Genomic DNA, 22,820 nt, shown 5'->3' with positions numbered 1-22,820 from the left:
ACTGAGGTTGCCAGGTTTAATAATGCCTACAGATTTTGTTCAGGGCCCAGGGCTTGCTTTTGGAGCTTTCTCCTGATATCTGCAGCTGATTGGGTAATAAACTTATCTTTTAGGATCAATTGACCCTCCAGTGAGTTGGGTGACAGGAGAGTATATTTTCTTCAGGCCTCCCATAGCCACTCGAGGAAGGCAGAAGGATTTTCTTCCTTTCCCTGAGTTATGGTGGACATCATTGAATAATTCATGGGCTTTTTCCTAATTCTCCTTAGTCCTTCTAGAACACAAGTCAGCAGATGTTTACGACTCCAGTCCCCATGATTTGAGTCGAGGTCACAGTGGGGATCCATTCCGGGGGCAGCTTGCTGACTGGTAGGGAATTTGTCCTTTTCTTTGGCTGTTATTCTATCATTTAGTTGACTGAGATACCAGGTGTCTCCAAACTCTCAGGCTGCAGCTAAAACCACATTCTTTTCATTAAAGGCCAGGGTTTGATCTAACAATAGCATGACATCTCTCCAAGTGAGATCAAAGGTTTGCCCTAGACCCTGTAGGACATCTATGTACCTATCAGGATCATCCAAAAACTTCCCCAGATCTAACTTGATCTGCTTTAAATCAGAGATGGAGAAAGGGATATTTACCCGGGCTGGGCCAAATTCCACTCCCCCTACAGCTTGAAGGGGACATAACCGATAGCCTGGGGGTTTTTGTGGTCCTTTGGAGATTTCTTTGCTTGTCTCCTTCTGGGCAGGGGAGATTAGAGGAGGCTTATCATTAATAGGAAGGGGAGCTATAGGGAGGCTAGGATATGGAGTTAAGCTGAGAGGTCCTCCTGTGGGATATAAATTGCAAGCTTTGCATAGTTGTGGATTCTCCGTCAATGAAAAGAAAGCTTGGACATAAGGTATTTCACTCCATTTGCCTTCCCTCTTACAGAAAAGGTCAAGCTGCAGGATAGTATTGTAATTTGTACTTCCCGCAGGTGGCCATTTTTCCCCATAAGAGAGAGCATACTGGGGCCAAGCCATAGTGCAGAAAAAAATGAGCCGCCTCTTTTTCAGGGTTTGCAGGTCAAATTGGTCCCAATGGCTTGGGATGCATTTCAAGGGTGAGCCTGTTGATGCCTGAGTGTTTCGCATCTAAAAGACAAAACTGCCTGCGGTTTTGGTTTGTTTGTTTCTCCCCCTGCCCAAGAACCTGCAACGGTCCCTGGACCCTGCTGATCACAATAGTTGTGCTCACCGATGCAGCAGTAGAAACACTAGTTTTCCTCCTAGACCACAAGGAGGACTGAGGAATGTCAGATTTAGAAGTCCTTACCGATGCATTCTCAAAAATCTGCACCCTTGCCTGTCCTCCTAGACCACAAAGAGGACTGAGGAAAATCCAATATAGTGGCCCTTACTGATGCATTCTTGAAAACCTGTTAGAGTCCTAAGCATTCTCCTGTTAGTACTGGGACTTTACCCTGTCCTATAAAGATGTTATGCCCCCAAAATGAAGTGGAGGGCCATACCCTGAGGGAGGGGAGGGATCTCCAGAGTTGGAAGAGTGATACCTTTTTGTCCTCACTTATATGAATAGGAAGGATATCATTTCTGAAGCTCCCGATATTCTAGCTTCCGGAATAGCTTTTGTTAGGCCTGCTAGTCTGAGGAGGGATCCTAAAATTCCAGATAAGATAGTCCCCCGTCCCAATGGGGCTTTGGGCAAAAATTATGTCTTTCTGATTGGTGAGCCCAGGTGCCTAAAGAAGGTAACAGAGTCCTGAATTTTATACTAGAAATCATTCTTACAGGAGAAACTAGAAAAGCACCAGAGACAGAGAGTGGTTTTTAGAAGTGGGACTAGCCTTGGAGAAGAGAGGCGAGAGGAAGTTTGTCTGACAGGCATTAGGACCCAGGAGGCAAGGGTTAGGATAGATAGGATAGATGGGTGAGTCTTGCTTGGGCGACATGACTTTGAGAGTTCTGCTCATGGCCATAGGGTCAACCAACATGTTGTTGGGACCCCAGAGCTGAATGGCTTTCCTCTCTGTTTACCCTCGGCTCAGCCCAAAAGTACAGGAGAAGTGGAAGCTGGTTCCAGGCATACCAACGCTCCCAACTCCAAAGAGCCAGAGGTTGTTAGAGAGCCCTTTCCCAGAAAGCCTGACACCCGTGTCTTTAGTCCAGCGGCCATGCTAGTCACTTTTAACTGGCCGACAGGTGCCTGGTATTTAGCCCCCAAATTCTAAGGAAAAATAGGACAGAATAGCAAGCAAAAGGGATCCAATGGGTACTCATTGCTTGGTGATAGGCGATAGTTCCTGTGGTCACCAAAATGTGTCCAGAATTGGTTCCTTCCAGTGGGTTCTTGGTCTCACTGACTTCAAGAATGAAGCTCTGGACCCTCATGGCACGTGTTACAGTTCTTAAAGATAGTGTGTCTGGAGTTTGTTCCTTCAGATGTTCAGATGTGTCCATAGTTTCTTCCTTCCGGTGGGTTCGTGGTCTTGCTGACTTCAGGAGTGAAGCCGCAGATGTTCACAGTGAGTGTTACAGCTCTTAAAGATGGTGCGTCTGGAGTTATTTGTTCCTCCTGGTGGGTTCATGGTCTCACTGTCTATAGGAGTGAAGCTGCAGACCTTTGTGGTGAGTGTTACAGCTCATAAAGGTAGTATGGACCCAAAGAGTGAGCAGCAGCAAGATTTATTGGGAAGAGCAAAACAACAAAACTTCACAGTGTGGAAAGGGACCCCAGCGGGTTGCCAGCTTTTATTCCCTTATTTGGCCCTGCCCATGTCCTGCTGATTGGTCCATTTTACAGGGTGCTGATTGGCCGATTTTACAGAGTGCTGATTGGTCAGTTTTTACAGAGTGCTAATTGGTGCATTTACAAACATTTAGCTAGACACAAAGTGCTGATTGGTGCATTTTTACAGAGTGCTGATTGGTGCATTTACAAACCTTTAGCTAGGCACGGAGTGCTAATTGGTACATTTACAATCCTTTAGCTAGACAGAAAAGTTCTCCAAGTCCCCACCTGACCCAGAAGTCCAGCCGGCTTCATCTCTCAGTATAAGCTGATGGTGAGACGTCAGTGCTAGAGAGGCAGAGTACCTAGGGGTCTGGGCCACCTGTTCATATAATTTAACTTTTCTCCTACTTGCTTGAGGCTGATCCCAAATGTACCATTTGTATTGCATAACAGAGTGCAACTGGGCCTGCCCGAGCTTATGATTTGGTGGGTCTGAGAATTATGCCAGCTTATGATGTTCAATGGTCATGCTCAGTTTCTTCCAGTGTCCAGTAGTGTGCCAGAGCTGCTTTTAAAAGTGGCAAATAGTTCTCTGCTATAGGCAGCATGACCTTGCTTCAGAACCTTAGGGGTCTGGGCTGCAACTCTCCTATAAAGACTCACCAGAGACACAATAAAGTGTCCTTAATGACCACATTTGCCTCTAACATCACTGGATTTGCTAAACCATATGGCCCAAACAGTAGGGTCTCATACAGCAGCCTGAATGTGCTGCAAAGGTCTCTCTTGGCCTTCCATGTTATCTGGAAGTGGGTCAGAGAAGTATTTTTAGTGCAGTATATGCCATCTCCCAAACCTGAAGCAAGCATTATATTTCTTGTTAGTGGTAGGTGGCACAAAGTACAATAACTTGTTCTTTACTCTGGAGAAAATATGTTGGCATATCCCAGACCATGGACTCCTAAAAACTTGGATGACAGTTCCTAAGAACAAACACGGCAGTTCTCTGAACCTTTGTTAGGGTTTATTTCCCACTCTCTGGTATGAATACATCTTTCCAGCATGTCCAAAGGACTTGCTACTTCCTAGTCTCCAGGTCCAATTAATGTGATGTCATCAATGTTATGGACTAACCTTTGAATGTCAGGATTCCTGACATTTGGAAAGTCAAGATTCCTTCCGAATATTGTAACACAGAAGGAACATTTCTGTAGCCCAAGGGTAAGATTATGAATATGCACTGCTGTCCACTCCAGGTGAATGTAAAGTTATTTAATTATTTTTCTTACTGGGGATAGATCAATTGTTGCATTTGAAGTTTCAGAGGCTATGTTCATCTGTTCTAATAAAGGTGTCATCTCTGGCACAGCAGCTACAAATGTGGTTGGCCCTGTAGTTAAGTTTACAGTAGTCTATCATCATCCACTATGACCCATCTGGTTTTGAAGGGGTTACACCAATGAATTAAAAGGGCATATGTATCCTTTAAGTCTTTGAGAGTGGCACTTCCTTGCTATCAGTGTCACCTCACAACTTGTATGCAACAGCACTCAAAAGATTTGCGTATTCCCTTGCCCCAGTGCACAGTTACTCTGGAAAGTGGCTGGTGGTCACTTAAGGATAAGAATTGGAAGAAACGCTACTTTGATGCAAGGTTCTTCATCAGTGGAACCTGGCCTCCTCTTCTGTAAATGAGCTCTGGATTTGAGAAGTGTCTCATTTTGTGAATGAGGCAGGAGCTGTGATTTTCCATTGCTGCAACAGACTCCAGCATTCTGTTCACTGGCTCATGATCATTTTTGTTTATATAACTGAGGGACAGATCCTTGTTATTAATGTTTTTTAAACCTTCTTATTAATATAACAAAGTCTAAAGTTAAAGTTTCTTATTTTTCTTCTAAATCTTAGCTCACTTCAACATTAATCACCTTCATTCAGCTTATATCTATTTTTGTTCAGTATTTTAAATCTTTTTATTATTGTTATGTTAACCACACAAATTAGAAATTATTATTATTCTTTTATACAACTGATGCTTGTTTAGATGTACCCATATATTTCCTGATTTCTTTGCTCATCATTCCTTTCAACCATACTATACATACTTCTTGGGATTACTTCCCTGCTTCCTAGAGTACATCCTTTGAACGTTCCTTTTGTGAGATTTTTTTTTGGACAATGAATAATCACTTTTTAAAATGTATCTGATGATATCATCACTATTATTCTTTTCATGAATTGTTACATTGAATTACCACATATATACAGTAAAGTGCACAATATTTAGTGTACAGCTCAATGAATTGGGGAGAACTCAGCCAGTGCCTATGGAGAGAGTATTTAGATAAACCCTAGAGAGAGGGGAATTGCCCATCGCAGCGGTTGGAGTCTGAGTTCTGGCAGGCCTAGCCACTGTGGGCTAAAATACATTGAGTCCTAAATGAACTTGAAAGGCAATTTAGGTCATGGGGACCACCATTCCTGGGCAAGTCCTGACACTGTGCTAGGCTCGGAACCACTGGACTTGGAGGGCACATAACCTAATGACACATCAGCTGAGGCAGCCAAGGGAGTGCTTATGTCACCTCTCCTCCCAACCCCAGGCAGTGTAGCTTGTAGCTCCAGGAAGAACTCCTTCCTTCTGCTTTGGGAGAGGAGAGGGAAGAGTAAAGAGGACTTTGTCTTGCAACTTGGATACCAGTTCAGCCACAGTAATATGGGCACTAGGCAGTTCAAAGCTTCCATTCCAGGCCCTAGCTCCCAGGTGACATTTCTAGACACACTTTGGGCCAGAATGGAACCTACTGTCATAAAGGGAAGGACTCAGTCCTGGCAGGATTCATCACCTACAGACTAAAGAGCCCTTGGGCCCTGAATAATCAGCAGTGGTAGCCAGGCAGTACTTACCATGGGCCTTGGGTGACACTCAGAGATATGCTGGCTTCAGGTGTGACCCAGTGCATTCCTAGCTATACTAGATACAGGGAGACTCATTCTGCTTCATAAAAGAAAAGGGAAGAGTAAAGGGGACTTTATCTTGCAGCTTAGATACCAACTCGGCCACAGTGGAGGTAGAGCAATAAGCAGGCTTTGGGGGTCCCTGATTCTAGGCCTTGGCTCTTGGATGGCATTTCTAGACCTGTCCTGGACCAGAGGGAAGCCCACTGCCCTGAAGAGAGAGTCCCAAGCCTGGCAGCATTTACCAAAAGCTGAGTGGAGAGTCTTTGAGGCCTTCGGTAAACATTGGCATTAGCCAGACAGTACTCCTCATGTGCCTGGGGCAGTGGTGGCCACAAGGAGAGAATCCTCTGCTTATGGAAAGGGGAGGGAAGAATGGGAAGGACTTTGTATTGTGGCTTGGGTGCCAGCTCAGCTATAATAGAATAGAGCACCAGGTAAATTCCTAAGGTTTCTGATGCCAGACTCTGGATCCTGGATATCATCTCTGGACCTGCTTAGGGCCAGGGGAACTTGTCACCCTTAACGGAAGGACACAAGCTTGGCTGGCTTTGCCACATGCTGATTTTTTGTGCCCTATGGCCTTAAATGAACATAACATAGGCAGTAACCAGGCAGTGGTTATCACAGGCCTTGGGCAAGACCCAGTGATATACGGGCTTCAGGTCTGACCCAGAACAGTCTCAGTGGTGGTAGCCAGAGGGGTACATGTGTTACCCCTCTCCCAGCTTCAGGCAGCCCAGCACAGAGAGAGAGAGAGAGACTCCATTCGTTTGGGAGAAAGTAAGGAAAAAGAGTAAGAGTTCCTGTTTGGTAATCCAGAGAATTCTGGATCTTGTCCAAGATCATCAAGGCAGTAACTCTATGAGTCTTCAAGAGGCACAGGATTACTGGTCTTGGGGTGCCCCCTAATGCAGATATGGCTGCAGTGACCAAAAACCAATTAAAACACTGGAGTCTCTTTGAATACCTGGAAAGCCTTCACAACAAGGATGGGTACAAACAAGTCCAGACAATGAAGACTATTATAAATACCTAACTCTTCAACGTCCAGACACTGATGAACATCCACAAGCATCAAGACCATCCACGAAAACATGACCTCACCTAATGAACTAAATGAAGCACCAGGGACCAATCCTGCAGAGACAGAGATATGTAACATTTTAGACAGAGAATTCAAAATAGCTGTTTTAAGGAAACTCAATGAAATTCAAGACAACACAGAGAAGGAATTGAGGGTTCTCTCAGACAAAATTATCAAAGAGATTGAAATAATTAAAACGAATCAAGTAGAAATTCTGGAGTTGAAAAATGCAACTGACATACTGAAGAATGCATCAGGGTCTCTTAACAAGAGACTTGATCTTTCAGAAGAAAGAATTAGTGAGCTCAGAGACAGACTATTTGACAACATACAGTCAGAGGAGACAAACTAAGAGAAAAAGAGAGACAACCCAAATAATTAGAATCAGAGATTTTGAAGGAATACTTCCTAACTCATTCTACCAGGCCAGTATTACTCTGATACAAAAACCAGATTAAGACACATCAAAGAGAGAAAACTACAGGCCAATATATCTGATGAACATTAATGCAAAAATCCTTAGCAAAATACTAGCAAACCAAAACCAACAACACATTAAAAAGTTCACTCATCATGGCCAAGTAGAATTTATTCCAGGGATACAAGGATGCTTCAACATACACAAATCAATCAGTGTGACACATCATATCAACAGGATGAAGGACAAAAATCATATAGTCACTTCAATTGATGCTGAAAAAGCCTTTGATAATATTCATCATCCTTTCGTGATAAAAATCCTAAAAAATCTGGGTATATCTCAACACAATAAAAGTCATATAAAACAGACCCACAACTAGTATCGTACTGAATGGGGAAAGACTGAAAGACTATCTTCTAAGATCTGAAAGAAGACAAGAATGCCCACGTTCACCTCTGTTATTCAACATTGCACTGGACATCCTAGCTAGAGCAATTAGACAAGAGAAAGAAATAAAGAACATCCAAACTGGAAAGGAAGAAGTCAAATTATCCTTTTTTGTAGATAATATAATCTTATATTTGGAAAAACCCAGAGACTCCACAAGAAAACTCAGAACTGATAAATTCAGTAAAATTGCAGGATACAAAATCTACATATAAAAATGAGTACCATTTCCATATGTCAGCACCAAACAAGCTGAAAAAGAAATTAAGAAAGTAATCCCATTCACAATACTTACAAATACTGTAAAATGCCTAGGAATTGAGCAAAGGAGTGAAAGATCTCTACAATGAAAACTATAAAATATTGATTGAATAAATCGAAGAGGACACAACAAAATAGAAAGATATTCCATGTTCATGGATTTGGAGAATCAATATTGTTAAAATATCCACAATACCCAAAGCAATCTACAGATTCAATGCAATCCTTATCAAACTACCAATAACATTCTTCACAGAAATAGAAAAAATAATCTTAAAATTTATACAGAATCACAAAAGACCCAGAATAGCCAAAGCTAGCTTGAGCAAAAAGAACAAAACTGTAGGAATCATATTACCTGACCTCAAATTATACTACAGAGCTATAGTAACCAAAACGGCATGGTATTGGCATAAACATAGACACATAGACCAATGGAACAGAATAGATAACCCAGAAAGAAATCCATACAACTACAATCGACTCATTTTCAACAAAGTTGCCAAGAACGTACACTGGGGGAAAGGACAGTGTCTTCAATAAACGATACTGGGAAAGCTGGACATCCATATACAGAAGAATGAAACTAGACCTCTATCTCTCACTATATACAAACATCAAATCAAAATGTACAAAAGACTTAAATATAGGACCTGAAATTATGACACCATGGAAAGAAAACATTAGGGAAACTCTCTAGCATTGGACTGGGCAAAGATTTCTTGTGTAATACCCCACAATGATAGACAACCAAAGCAAAAATGGACAAATGAGATCACTTCAAGTTAAAAAGCTTCTTCAATGGAAACAATCAACAAAGTGAAGAGGTAAGCCACAGAATTGAAGAAAATATTTGCAAACTACCCATCTAACAATGGATTCATAATCAAAATATATAAGGAGCTCAAACAATATAGGAAAAAATATAATAATCAAGTTAAAAATAGGCAAAATATATGAATAGATGTTTCTCAAAACAAGGCATTCAAATGGCAAAGAGGTGTATGTAAAGGTGCTCAACATTGCTATTTATCAGAGAAATGCAAATCAAAACTACAATGAGATATCATCTTACCCCAGTTAAAATGGCCTTTATCCAAAAGACAGGCAATAACAATTGCTGGAGAAGATGTGGAGAAAAGGGAACCCTTATAAACTCATGGTGGGGATGTAAATTAGTACAACTACTAGGGAGAACAGTTTGGAGATTCCTCAGAAAACTAAAAATAGAGCTACCATATAATCCAGCAATCCCACTGCTAGGTATATACCCAAAATAAAGGAGATCAGTGTATCAAAGAGATATCTGCATTCTCATTTTGTTTCAGCACTATTCACAATAGCCAAGATTTGGAGGCAACCTAAGTATTTATCAACAGATGAATGACTAAAGAAAATGTGGTACATACACACAATGGAGTACTATTCAGCCATAAAAATGAATAAGATCCTGTCATTAGCAACAACACGGATGGAACTAAGGTCATTATGTTAAGTGATACAAACCAGGCAAAGAAAGACAACTTTGCATGTTCTCACTTACTTGTGGATGCTAAAAATTAAAACAATTGAATTCATGGAAATAGAGAGTCAAAAGATGGTTACAAGAGGTTGGCATGGCTAGTGGGAAGGGTAGTGGGGGTGGTTAATGAGTGCAAAAATATAACTAGAGTGAATAAGATATAGTATTTGATAGCACAACAGGGTGACTACAGTCAACAATCATGTATTGGACATGTAAAAATAACTAAAAGAATATAATCAGATTGTAACACAAAAAATAAATGCCTGAGATGATGAATATCCTATTTACTCTGATGTGATTATTACATATTATATGCCTATATCAAAATATCTCATGTTACCCATGAGATACATACATACACACATATACCTGTAGTATGTACCCATACACACACCAAAAGATTTCTTCAGCTTGGTTATTCATTCCCCCATCTGTCTTTTCTGCTGCTCCCTGTTTTCCTAGGATTATCAACTAGTCAGGTATCAGCATGCTTCACAGGAGGTTTGGGAAGAGGCAGGATGGAAAAACCTTTGCCTATAAGGCAGCCAGGTCAAGGGTTCAGGTCATGAAACACAGAAAGGGGCACCTCAGTTCCTGGAGTCTGTAAGAAAGTGGAAAAGAGAGCAGGAAGTTATCCTGGCCTGGGGTTCATATGTGGGGCTGTGTCATTCCCTGAGGTCTCAGACCTAAAGGAGTAAGTGAAGCTTTCCAGTATAGAAAGTGGAGGAGTTGCAGGAGGTGGCCATAAGTCACGTGCAAAGCTGGTTTTCCACCACCCTAACTCCAAATCCTGTTGGATTTCCAGCACGTGCCAGGCTCTTTACACACTTGATGTCTTTTATTCCCCTCAACAACTGTGAGCTGAGAAGATATTATCTCACTTTATGGACGTCAAGACCAAAGGTAAGATAAGTGAAGTGATTTTACCAAGTAAGTAGTAGAGCTTGGTTTTGAATGCAGGAGTCTCAGGTGAGGCTCCCCTCTCCTGTTATTGCATTAAACTCTAATAATATTCTTTTTATAATAAGTGTTACTCTAATTTGGTCTTTTGTAACTTCAAGGAAGTTGCCTGCAATTACTGTTTTGTTTTGTTTTGTTTTTGTTTTTGTTTTTGTTTTTAGGTTCTCTCTTTGAATATTTGATTGAACCAAATTCAAAATTTGCCAGCAGGTGGCGACACAAAACCAATAACTCAGGATACCAATCTCGGCGCTTTCCAGAGGACAGAATGGGACTTGCCACTGTGTCCTTCGCAGGTTGGGTGTCTGGCTTCATTTTGTGATTTCTAGGCCACTAGGCCCTCCACCTCTGCTCCCTGGGGGCTCATTCTGGTTTCTCAAGGGCCTCAGGACAAAGTCCCTACACCCTAGCCCTGTCTCACTTCCTGCCACTAAACTTCTCAGGTGACTTAATGCCCCTCGCCTCTCCACACTCTCCCACACACCCATTGCTTTGTCCCTGCTAGCCCCTCTGCCTGGACAACCCCTTATCCCCTCCCCCATCTGGCTATTCTTTTTCATTCCTGGGGACTCAGCTAAAAGGTCACCTACGAGGAGCCCACCCTGCCACTGCCCCCCTGCCAGGCTGTGTGGGGCCGTTTCTCTGTGTATGTCCCTGTTAGAGCGCTGGTGGTCCTGGGGTCCTACTCTTTTTTGCTTGACTGCCTTCCTAGTAGACACTCCCCTTGAGGGCAGGGACTGTGTCCTATCTGTGTTAGGTCATTTTTGCATTGCTATAAAGAAATGCCTGAGGCTTGGTAACTAATTTCTTATTTATTTATTTTTAACTTTTAAGTCCAGGGGTACATGTGCAGGTTTGTTACATAGGTAAATGGGTGTTATGGGGGTTTGTTGTACAGATTATTTCATCACCCATATATTCAGCCTAGTACCCATTAGTTACTTTTCCTGATTTTCTCCCTCCTCTCACCCTCCGATAGGCCCCAGTGTGTGGTGTTCCCTTCTATGTGTCCATGTTTTCTCATCATTTAGCTCCCACTTATAAGTGAGAACATGTGGTATTTTGTTTTCTGTCCTGTGTTAGTTTTCTTAGGATAATGGCCTCCAGCTCCATCCATGTCCCTGCAAAAGACATGATCTCATTCTCTTTTATGGCTGCATAGTATTCCACGGTGTGTATGTACCACATTTTCTTTATCCAGTCTATCATTGATGGGCATTTAGGTTGGTTACATGTCTTTGGTATTGTGAATAGTGCTGCAACGAACACGTGTCTTTATGATAGAATGATTTATGTTCTTTTGGGTATATACCCAGTAATGGGATTGTTGGGTCGAATGGTATTTCTGTCTTTAGGTCTTTGAAGAATTGCCACCCTGTCTTCCATAATGTTTGAACTAATTTACACTCACATGAACAGTGTATAAGTGTTCCTTTTTCTCCAAAACCTTCCAAGAATCTGTTATTTTTTGACTTTTTAATAATAGCCATTCTGACTAGCGTGAGATGGTATCTCATTGTGGTTTTGATTTGCATTTCTCTAATGATCAGGATGTTAAGGTTTTTTTTATATGCTTGTTGATCACATGTATATCTTTTTTTGAAACGTGTCTGTTCATGTCCTTTGCCTATTTTTTAGTGTTTTTTTTTCTTGTAAATTTATTTAAATTCCTTATAGACACTGAATATTAGATGTTTGTCAGGTGCATAGTTTGCAAAATTTTTCTCCCATTCTGTAGGTTGTCTCTTTACTCTGTTGACAGTTTCTTTTGCTGTGCAGGAGCTCTTAAGTTTAATTAGATCCCATTTGCCAACTTCTGCTTTCGTTATGTTTGCTTTTGGTGTCTTTATCATAAGATCTTTGCCCATGCCTATGTCCTGAATGATATTGCCTAGGTTGTCTTCCAGGGTTTTTATAGTTTTGGGTTTTACATTTAAGTCTTTAATCCATCTTGAGTTAATTTTTGCATATGGTATAAGGAAAGGGTTCAGTTTCAATTTTCTGCATATGGCTAGCCATTTATCCCAGCAATGTTTATTGAACAGGGAATCCTTTTCCCATTGCTTTCTTTTGTCAGATTGGTTGAAGATCAGATGGCTGTAGGTATACAGGTTTATTTCTGGGTTCTCTATTCTGTTCCATTGGTCTATGTGTCTGTTCTTGTACCAGTACCATGTTGTTTTGGTTACTGTAGCCTTGTAGTATAGTTTGAAATCAGATAGCATGATGCTTCCAGCTTTGTTCTTTTTTTTCTTAGGATTGCCTTGACTATTTGGGCTCTTTTTTGGTTCTACATGAATTTTAAAATAGTTTTCTCTAGTTCTGTGAATAATGTCAATGGTAGTTTAATGGAAATAGCATTGAATCTATAAATTGCTTTGGGCAGCATGGCCATTGTAATGATGTTAATTCTTCCTATCCATGAGCATGAAATGTTTTTTCATTTGTTTATGTCATCTCTGATTTCTTTGAGCAGTGGTTTGTAGTTCTTCTTGTATAGCTCTTTCACCTCCCTCTTTAACTGTATTCCTAGGTATTTCATTCTTTTTGTGGCAATTGTGAATGGAGTTCATTCATGATTTGGCTCTCTGCTCGATGTCTGTTGGTGTATAGGAATGCTAGTGATTTCTATACTTTGATTTTGTATCCTGAGACTTTGCTGAAGTTGCTTATCAGCTTAGGAAGCTTTCCGGTGAGATGATGGGGTTTTCTAGATATAGGATCATGTCATCTGCAAACAGATATAATTTGACTTGCTCTCTTCCAATTTCAATGTCCTTTATTTCTTTCTGTTGTCTGATTGCCCTACCCAGAACATCCAATACTGTGTTCAATAGGAGTGGTGACAGTGGGCATCCTTGTCTTGTGCTAGTTTTCAAGGGGAGTGCTTCCAACATTTTCCCTTTTATTACGACGTTGGCTGTAGGTTTGTCATAGATGGCTATTATTATTTTGAGGTACGTTCCTTCAATATCTAATTTATTGAGAGTTTTTAACAGGAATGGATGTTGAATTTTATTGAAGAGGTTTGGTAATTTATAAAGAAGAGTTCTGCAGACTGTACAGAAAGTGTGGCACTGATATCTGCTTCTGGGAAGGCCTCAGGAAGCTTGCAATCATGGTGGAAGGCAAAGGGGGAGAAGGTGTCTCACATGGCCAGAGCAGGAACAAGAGAGCAGGAGGTGCCACACATTTTTAAACAACCAGATCTTGCATGAACTCACTCATCACCAAGGTAATGGTGCCAAGCCATTCATGAGGGATATGCCCTCATGACCCAAACACCTCCACCAGACCCCACCTCCAATACCGGGGATTACATTTCAACATGAGATTGGAAGAAGCACAAATATTGAAACAATATCACTATCCATCTCAGTATTCCTAGTGCCAGGCCCAGAGATTCCTAGTGCCAGCACAGAAGAAAATTTTGAGAGAATGCACAAATACAGAAACAAGTGTTTACCGAGAGGGCTAGTGACCTGGTCCTGGGAAATTCCATCCAAGGGCCTTTGTGGAGCCCCAAAGTCCAGAGTCTTTTGTAGACATGGACAGTCATCATTGTGGGGAGGGTGGCTCTCCTTAGCTTTCAGGGTAGAGTGTTTGTATTTTGTATTTGGGGCATTTCTTGCTTCACCTTAACAATCTCTTTGAATCTTTTTAAATACTTCCAAGAAAGGATGTACTTTCTTAAGATGTAAAAAAGAGTAATTTAAATAAGTGGAAGGAAAATGCATTTTAATTGCATTATTATACTAATTTATGTCTCCTTCCCCCCTTGAAAAAGTACTTTTTCACAGTATGGAAGCACATTAGGGCTGAGAATTGAGACTAATTGTTTCAGATGGCTGCTGAGAGACAATGTGCTTTGTTTTTACAGCTCTCAAAGCAGGTGGGTAAACAGGCCTATTTTATTCTCTCTACAAGGCCAGGTTGGGTTTCATGAATCAGGGACCACAGCTGCAGTGTCTGTCCACATAGCATTGTGCTTGGCCCATAGTAGATGCTCAGAAAGAATTTTCTCTGTAGATACATGAATGAATAATATAGAGAGGTAGGGCTAGGTGCAAGATTGAGAATGATTCAAGATGGCTGGGTCTCTTCCACCACAAAGTCCTGCTAGGTCTGGTTGTAGGGAGAAGAGAAAATGACCAGACATCTGCTGGACTCCTTTGTGTTGCCAGGTGCAGGGCAGCCACTGAACACATGATTTCTCACTTAAGTTTCACAACCACCCTATGAGGTAAGCCCAGTTTACAGATCAGCAAGTCAAGGCTCAGAGGAGTTAAATAATTTGCCCAAGGTCTCATTGTCACAGAGGGGCAGAGACAGTGTGAGGGCTGGTGGTGTCAGATTCCAACATTCAGGCTCCTTCCTTCTCGTGAGTCAGGCTTTTTTTAAACAGTAGCTGCCACATATTGAACATTTATTGTCTTAGTCCATTTGTGCTTCTATAACAAAATTCCATAGGCCGGACAGCTTATAAATAACAGAAGTTTAGGCTAGATATGGTGCCTTATTCCTGTAATCTCAGCACTTTGGGAGCCTGAGGTGGGAGCCAGGAGTTCAAGACCAGCCTGGGCAACAAAGCAAGACCCTATCTCTACAAAAAATAAAAATAAAAAACAAACATCACAGAAATTCATTTCTTGCAGTTCTGGAGGCCGGAAAGTCCACAGTTAAGGCACTGGTGGACTTGATATCTAGTGAGTGCTTGTTTCTTGGTTTATAGTGGGTGCCTTCTTGCTGTGACCTCACATAGTAGATAGGCATGGGCAGCTCTCTAGGCCCTCTTTTATAGGGACACTAATTCCATTCATAAGGCTTCACTCTTATGACTTAATTACCTTCCAAAGGCCCCACCTCCATCACCTTGGGGTTTAGGTGTCAACAGGTGAATTTTGGAGGAATTCAGACACAGCACTTACTATGTGCAGGCTCTAAGCTAAGCCCCTCCTCTAGATTATCCTAGTATCTAGCACATAGTGGGTATCAGGTAAATGGCAGTAATAGTGTTAAGAATCTTCACAAAGTTCTTTTGAAAAAGGTATTATTTCCACTGTGTAACTCAGTGCTTGCTGAACTTCAATAAAACAGATTCTGATTCTGTAGTTCTGGGGTGCGGCCTAAGATTCTGCATGTCTAACAGCTTGATCTTGTTGGTCAGGAGCACGCTTTAACTGACAGGAATGTAGACAGTAGAACTGGAGCTCAAAAGAAGAAACTGACTTGCCATGCACACCAGTTCTCAGGCCCGGGTGCGTCTGGTGCTAAAGCTCAGCTTCCTTCCCTCACATTCTCCTGCCTTTTGATCTCTGGGTCCAGTCCCCTGATCCTGAAAGCAGACTACCTGCAAAGCTGTGCTCTCCACATGTGGTCAGGACACTCTGATCTGGGACCTCCCAGGGGCCATCTCATGGTGCTTAGGAACAGGTACACCCCTGAATGAGAACCACTGCTCCAGGCCAGCTCAGTCCATCCACTGAAATCATTTCTGTTTTTGCCTGGATGTTGTCTTCCATTATGTCACCTTTTTTTTCATTAGTGGCTTGATCGAAATATAATTCACATACCATGCAATTCACTCATTTAAAGTGTACAAGTCAGTGGTTTTTAGTATATTCACGGAAGTGTGCAACCATCATCACAATAAATTTTGCAATGTTCTAATCATTTCCCAAAGAAACACTGTACCCTGTAGCTGTCACTTTCCAATCTCTCTAGCCCTAGGCAAGCACTGTTCTGCTTTCTATCTTTATAGATTTACCTATTCTGGACATTTCACATAAATGAAATCGTAAGTGTGACTGGCTTCTTTTACTTTGCATAATGTTTTGAAGATTCACCCGTGTTGCAGCAAGAGTGTTTCATTCTTTTTTATGACAAAATAAATTTCCATCTTATGAATATACCACATTTATCCACTCATCACTTGATGGACATTTGGATGTTCCCACTTTTTTAGCTATTATGAATAATGCCCTGAACATATGCATTCAAGCTTTTTTGTGGACATGTATGTTTTTATTTCTTTAGGATATAATATACCTATAAGGAGAATTTTTGAATCAAATGATAACTCTATGTTTAACTTTTGGCAAACTGCCACACTGTTTTCCAAAGTGGCTGTGCGATTTTTATGTTCCCACTAGCAACAAATCAAGTTTCTGATTTCTCTACATCCTTTACAATATTCGTTATTATCTGACGTTTTTATTGCAGTTATCCTAGTGGATGTGAAGTGGATAACACCAGCTGCTATGAGTTGAATGTATGTGTCCCTCCAAAATTTATATATTGGAATTTAAACCCCAAGATGATGGTATTGAGAGGTGTGGGGCCTTTGGGGGAAGTGATTAAGTCATGAGGGCTCTTTCCTCATGAATGGAATTAATGCCCTTATGAGGATTTCAGAGAGCTGCCTAGCCCTTTCATTCCTTCTGCCACGTGAGAACACGGTGTTCATCCTTCTGCCATGAGGGGGTACAGTGACAATGTGCCATCTTTGGAGCAAAGAGCAAGCCCTTACCAGACATAGAATCTGCTGTCCCCTGGCTTTTGGACATCTCAGTCTCCAGAATTGTGAGAGAGAAATTTCTGTTCTTTATCAATTATCCAGTTTCAGGCATTCTGTGATAGCAGCCCCAAATGAACTAAGGACACTCTATCTCCTAATACCATCACCCTGGGAGTTAGCATTTCAAAATATGAATTTTGGAGAACACATACACTAACCTCATTACTTTCTGCTCTGTAGGGCAGGGAGGAGGCCTTACAGGGCATCTGAGTAGGATGAGGAAGAGCTGTTTCTGAAAAGACTCAAGCTAGGCAGACAAAGCAATTGTAAATTGCTAGGTGACCTTGGTAGTTGTAAATTTGAATGATATTCTAATGAATAGGTGTGAAAAGCATTTCCCAGGGTTGGGGGTCACCAATGTGGAAGCAGACACAAAATGTAGGAATAGGCAATTGAGAACACCCTATCAATCAGCCTCAGCATGCTTATCTTGCACCTTTTCAGCACATGCACTCCCAGCCTGGGCTGGACCGAATAGTATTTACTATTTGGGAAGGGCATGTTTTCCAATCCATTTATCAAGTTCCTAGCACAGTGGCTAAGAGCGTTGCAATTGGGTTCATGCTGCTTGGCTTCAAATCCCTACTCTACTAGCCATGGCAACTAGAGGGAGTCACTCAGCATTTCTAAGCTCTAGGGTCTTTGTCTGTAAAATGGAAACATCAACACTCCTACCTCATAGGCTTGTGAGACTGAAAAAAGGCAATGAGTGCATGTACCTTATTTCAAGACTGTACAAATGGAGTACTCAATTTTCCCTTCCACACTTCCATCACAATTTGCTCTCAATGAATAATTTAACATATGAATTTAAGTAACCTGCCTTCTCTAATTGCAGAAGGAAAGACTTACGTCCTGGTGTAGAGGAAGCCATCAACAGTGGGAGAGAGAGGTTATGTGGAGAGGTTTGAAGGGTATCTGCAGAAGCTCCTCACCCTGGCAACTTCTCTGCCACTTCCACTTTCACACAAAGTTGACCCAGATGCTTAGGGGACTCCCTTCCACTGATGACCTTTGCCCAATCACACAAGATGGAGTAGCTATACAAGAAGGGACCGTTAATGTTGCTTGATCTAGTGCTATGTTAACAAATTCAAATCTAGCCTGATTCAGATAATATAATAGTAAAAATAATGAAATTGTATTAGTTTGTTCTCATGCTGCTAATAAAGACATAGCCAAAACTGGGTAATTTATAAAGGAAAGAAGTTTAATTGAATCACAGTTCCACATGGCTGGGGAGGCCTCACAATCATGGCAGGAGGCAAGGAGAATCAAAACCACATCTTACATGGCGGCAAGCAAAAAAGAGCTTGTGTAGGGGAACTGTCCTTTATAAAGCCATCAGATCTTGTGAGACTTCTTCACTACTACAAGAACAGCACGGGCAAACCCACATCCACGATTTAATTACCTCCCACAGGGTCCCTCCCATGGAAAGTGGGAATTATGGGAGCTAAAATTCGAGATGAGATTTGGGTGGGGACACAGCCAAACCATACCAGAAATATTTTTTAAAGCTCCACATTGTGTCTAGATCTAGAAAATAATAAAAGCACTTTTAATTTTATTGAATATTATAAGGAAAATCACAAATTAAAAACCGAGACTACAGGGATTTTATGTTATGGAAAACAGAGAGGCAGGTAAATAATTTTAAAAAGTTCATTTTGGGTTAATATCTCAACAGCTCAATTTCTGATGACTCATAAATACAATTAATAAACTATGAGTATCTCATAATCTTATCATTATATGATATTCCACAATTAACATTTTTTTCACAATTAGACATCTCTATGAATAAAGGGCTATCATTTAGATGTGTAAGGACAAAATCTGTAACACATGAAAATAATAAACACAAAAAATTTTGCTCCAAAATATACAGAAGAGCATGGTTATCTCTGGTCTTACTTAGGACCTTCGAAACCACCTTTGCAAAAATTGTAACAGTGAGAAAATTATGACAGTGAAAGGGATCTGACCTGACTCCATCTTGCTTCTAACCTCCAACCTGTCCTTATTCATTCCTGCATGTAGGCCAGACTAACTTTGGGAGGAATTTAGCTTATAGTTTAACTTTGAAACAAAGATGATAACAGCCCTTTCCTGAAAGAAAGCCCTTTCTTGCCTGGGGACCAGACTGCCTTTTTAAGACTAACAAATTAGCCACAAAATTAGAAATTATGGGTTAGGAATCATGCAGCCAGAGGTCACAAGATTCCGAACCTCCCCTGTTACTCCTAGGGATAACATTACTATTGTAAAATCCATGACTGGTGCTGGAGATATTTTTCAGACCCTGCATTCTGGTGCACCAGCTGACATCACCCAGACTGACAATCTGGCTCAGCCAGTTCTGCGATCTCACCCAGGAACACAAGACAGCAAGAAGAACCACTTTGACCACCTGTGATTTCATCTCAGGCCCAACCAATCAGTACTTCCCACTCCCTGGCACCCTACCTGCCAACTTATCCTTAAGAAATCCCAGTCTCTGAATTTTTGGGGAGATTGATTTTAGTGATAAAACTCCAGTTGCTCGTTTAGCCATGTCTGTGAGAGTTAAGCTCTTTCTCTATGGAAATTCACCTGTCTTAATAAATTGGCTGTATGTGGACAGTGGGCAAAATGAACCATTAAGTACTTACACCTTTACCTCTGTTAACCAATCAGCCAACCACAACCTTTCTGTATAAACAACTTGAACATTCAGTTTCCTTTTATAGATAGCATCTTAATTTTTAAAGCACTTCTGGATGCTAGGAGATGGTTCCATAGTTTTCTCTTAGTTAGACATGATTTTCTTGTCAGATGGAGATATAAGTTCTGGTCTTTTGAATCTGTTTTGTCCTAGTTTCATCCCAGCACGCTAGTGCAAGCCCTTAACTTCCAGTATGCTGCCTTACCTCTTTTGGAATCTGAGAAAGGATACCAGGTTGGCGTATCGAAGATCTGACTGATTTTCAGCCAACAGTCAGAGTCTCAGATGCCTCAGTAACAACATCAACTGATTTTGATGACTCAGTGAGAATATCAAGCAATCAGCTTCATCCCTGATTTCTGTCCCTGACACATGCTGTTACCTCTCTTGGGTGTAGTAGGTTTCTTTGTTACCTTCATCCTGTGAGAGGGGAGAATTATGAATTATGCCTCAGTCTGACTGGGTCCTGTCCCCTTCACCCTATATCCCAGCTCCTTCTTAGGGGTACTTGGCTTTTCCCTATTCTTACCGGTTTTTGTTTCTCCACATCTGAAATTACTCAGCTTGATACTGATTCTTCCCTACCACACCCACGTGTCTGCTTGTTGTCTCCGAATCCACACCCCTTTACCATTAGGTGTCTAATCATCAGTGCCTGGCCTAGAAGGGGACAGGTTTCCCAAATGGGTATTAATTAATCATTGTATATTTCATGTATAGAACACTCTTACACAGACTCTCTGTTTCTCTTCCTGTACACACACACACACACACACACACACACACACACACACACTCTTAACCTTAAATATAAAACATTATACATATATAGGAAAAATATAATAAGCATAATTACTTTTTGTGTCTTCTTTCTTTGCCTAATTTCCTTCATCTTTAGTAGTTTTTCAAATTTTTTTCAAGTTGGGTCTGAAGTAGTAAACTTAGTCCTTATTTGCTTGAGATAACCTCACTGTGAAATACAAGCTTAGCTGACTATAATGCTGTAAGTTGACAATCATATTCTCTCAGCATTCTGAAGATATTTTCCCAGTCTTCTGACCACCATTGATGCTGTTGAGAAGTTTATAACAGTCTAATTGCTATTTTGTGAAAAAATCTGTTATTGTGCAGTTTGCACCAGTGTAATTGTTATTATTTTGTTGGAAATTTGTCCTTTATCTCTGGTTGCTTATAAGGTCTTCTCTATATCTTGGGTGTGCTGCAGTTTTTCTCTGTGATGTGTCTAGGCTTAGATTTATTTTCTTTTCTTTTTATTATTATTATTATTATAATACTTTAAGTTCTAGGGTACATGTGCATAACGTGCAGGTTTGTTACATATGTATACTTGTGCCACAGATTTATTTTCTTTGTATTCATTGGAATACAATGAATTCTTTTCAATCCATTCTTTTAAATTTTTCTTTTTAAACCTGAGAGCCATGTTCTCATGAGTTTTGGAAAATTATCAGCCATTATTTCTTCAAATATTGCCTCCTTCATTTGTCTTGTCTCTGGAAATTCTACTACATAGGGGTGGACATTAGCATTTAATCCTCAGCTCTCATAAACGCTCTTTCATATTTTCACATCTCATTCTTTGTGTTGAATCTCTGGAATTTTCTCAAGTCCATCTTCCAGTTAATCACTTTTCTTTTCTGCTTTGTGTAGTACTATTTTGCTAAACCTTTTAAGTTTTAAAATATTATTTGAATGTCTGAAATTTTCAAATAAGCTTTATTGAGATGTAATTACATACCATAGTTTATCTCCATAAAGTGTGCCATTTAATGGTGTTTAGCATAAATGGCTAAATTTTAAATTTTTAAAAAAATTTCCTGTTTCTCCCCCATAGTGCCTTGTCCTTCTCTTAAAGTCTCAATTCCTTTAGTTTGTGTTACTATTTTAAATATAGTTATTCACAATTCCTATTATGTTGTCCTATTATCTAAAACTTTTGTGAGTGTAAGCATCCTTTTTTTTTTCTGTTTAAATTGCGCATGTTTTCTGCATCTAACTCAAGGTGGATTGGTTCCTCATTTGCTTCAGTGGACATTTATGTGTTGGGCTTATACACAATGGGGGATGAGATCGTGTCCTTCTGCAATGGCTTTTTGTTTGTTTCTGTCAGGGGCCTCACCTCGGGTTATCATTTGGTTTGTAGCAAGTTTCTGTGTTAATTAATCCGCTTTGAGTTTTCTGGACCATGCTGATTGTGTAAATTTTAACTCCAGAGTTGTCAGGTATGAGGTTATGATTATAAATTTCCAAGGGAGAATTTTCTTCCCACTCAGATCTCAGACAGAGATGGATAGATGTCTTCTTTTTCTCCCTGTATTTATGGATTTCTTTCCTAGTCTACACTATTACCAAGAGTATAGTCCTTTGATGTTCTAGTTTCATGTGAGATTATTTTAAGCTTCATTTCTCTACTTTGCTTAGGCTGGCCTCATCTCAATGTCCCTAGTTGAGCATAAAAACCCATGCCTTTCATATATCTGCCAGAAAACATATATGAAATGTTCATAGCTGCTTTATTCATAATGGTTCCAAACTGGAAACAACCCAAATGCCCATCAATAGTGGAGTTGATAAATAAATAGTGGTATATATTTTACAGTGGAATACTACACAGTGATGAAAAAGAACAAATTGCAAATACATGTTATAACATGTTGAATGTCACAGATAGTATTGAGTAAAATAATCCATCAAAAAGAATATCCACTGTGTGATTCAATTTCTACGGAGTTCTAGAATAGGCAAAACTAATCTTTGATGTTGAGTCAGGAATGTTGTCTCTCTTGAGGGAAGTTATTGACTGAAGGGTGGCATGAAGGAGTCTTGTGCAGTTCTGGAAATATTCTATATCCTGAGCTAGGTGGCAGTTACATGGTTGTATGTATATGTAAAAAGAGCAGCCATAAGATGGTTAACATAGTTGCCTCTCTGGTTTTTAGTTCTTCTGTATTTCTGGACCCTGGAGATTTCCCATGCTTTTTTGTGAGTTCAGCTGAGGATGTAAAAGAATATTTGTGATTTGACTGCCCACATTCCTTGCCTGTTCCTTGAAGATGGCTCACAAGAGTCTGCCATACTGTGGACCTGGAAGTCCTTGGTTTCCTTCCATCTTAAATC

The sequence above is a fragment of the Macaca mulatta genome, chromosome 2 (assembly GCF_049350105.2).
Source record: "Macaca mulatta isolate MMU2019108-1 chromosome 2, T2T-MMU8v2.0, whole genome shotgun sequence".
Taxonomy (NCBI): domain Eukaryota; kingdom Metazoa; phylum Chordata; class Mammalia; order Primates; family Cercopithecidae; genus Macaca; species Macaca mulatta.
The sequence above is the reverse complement of the archived record's forward strand: the minus strand, read 5'-3'. Positions refer to the sequence as shown.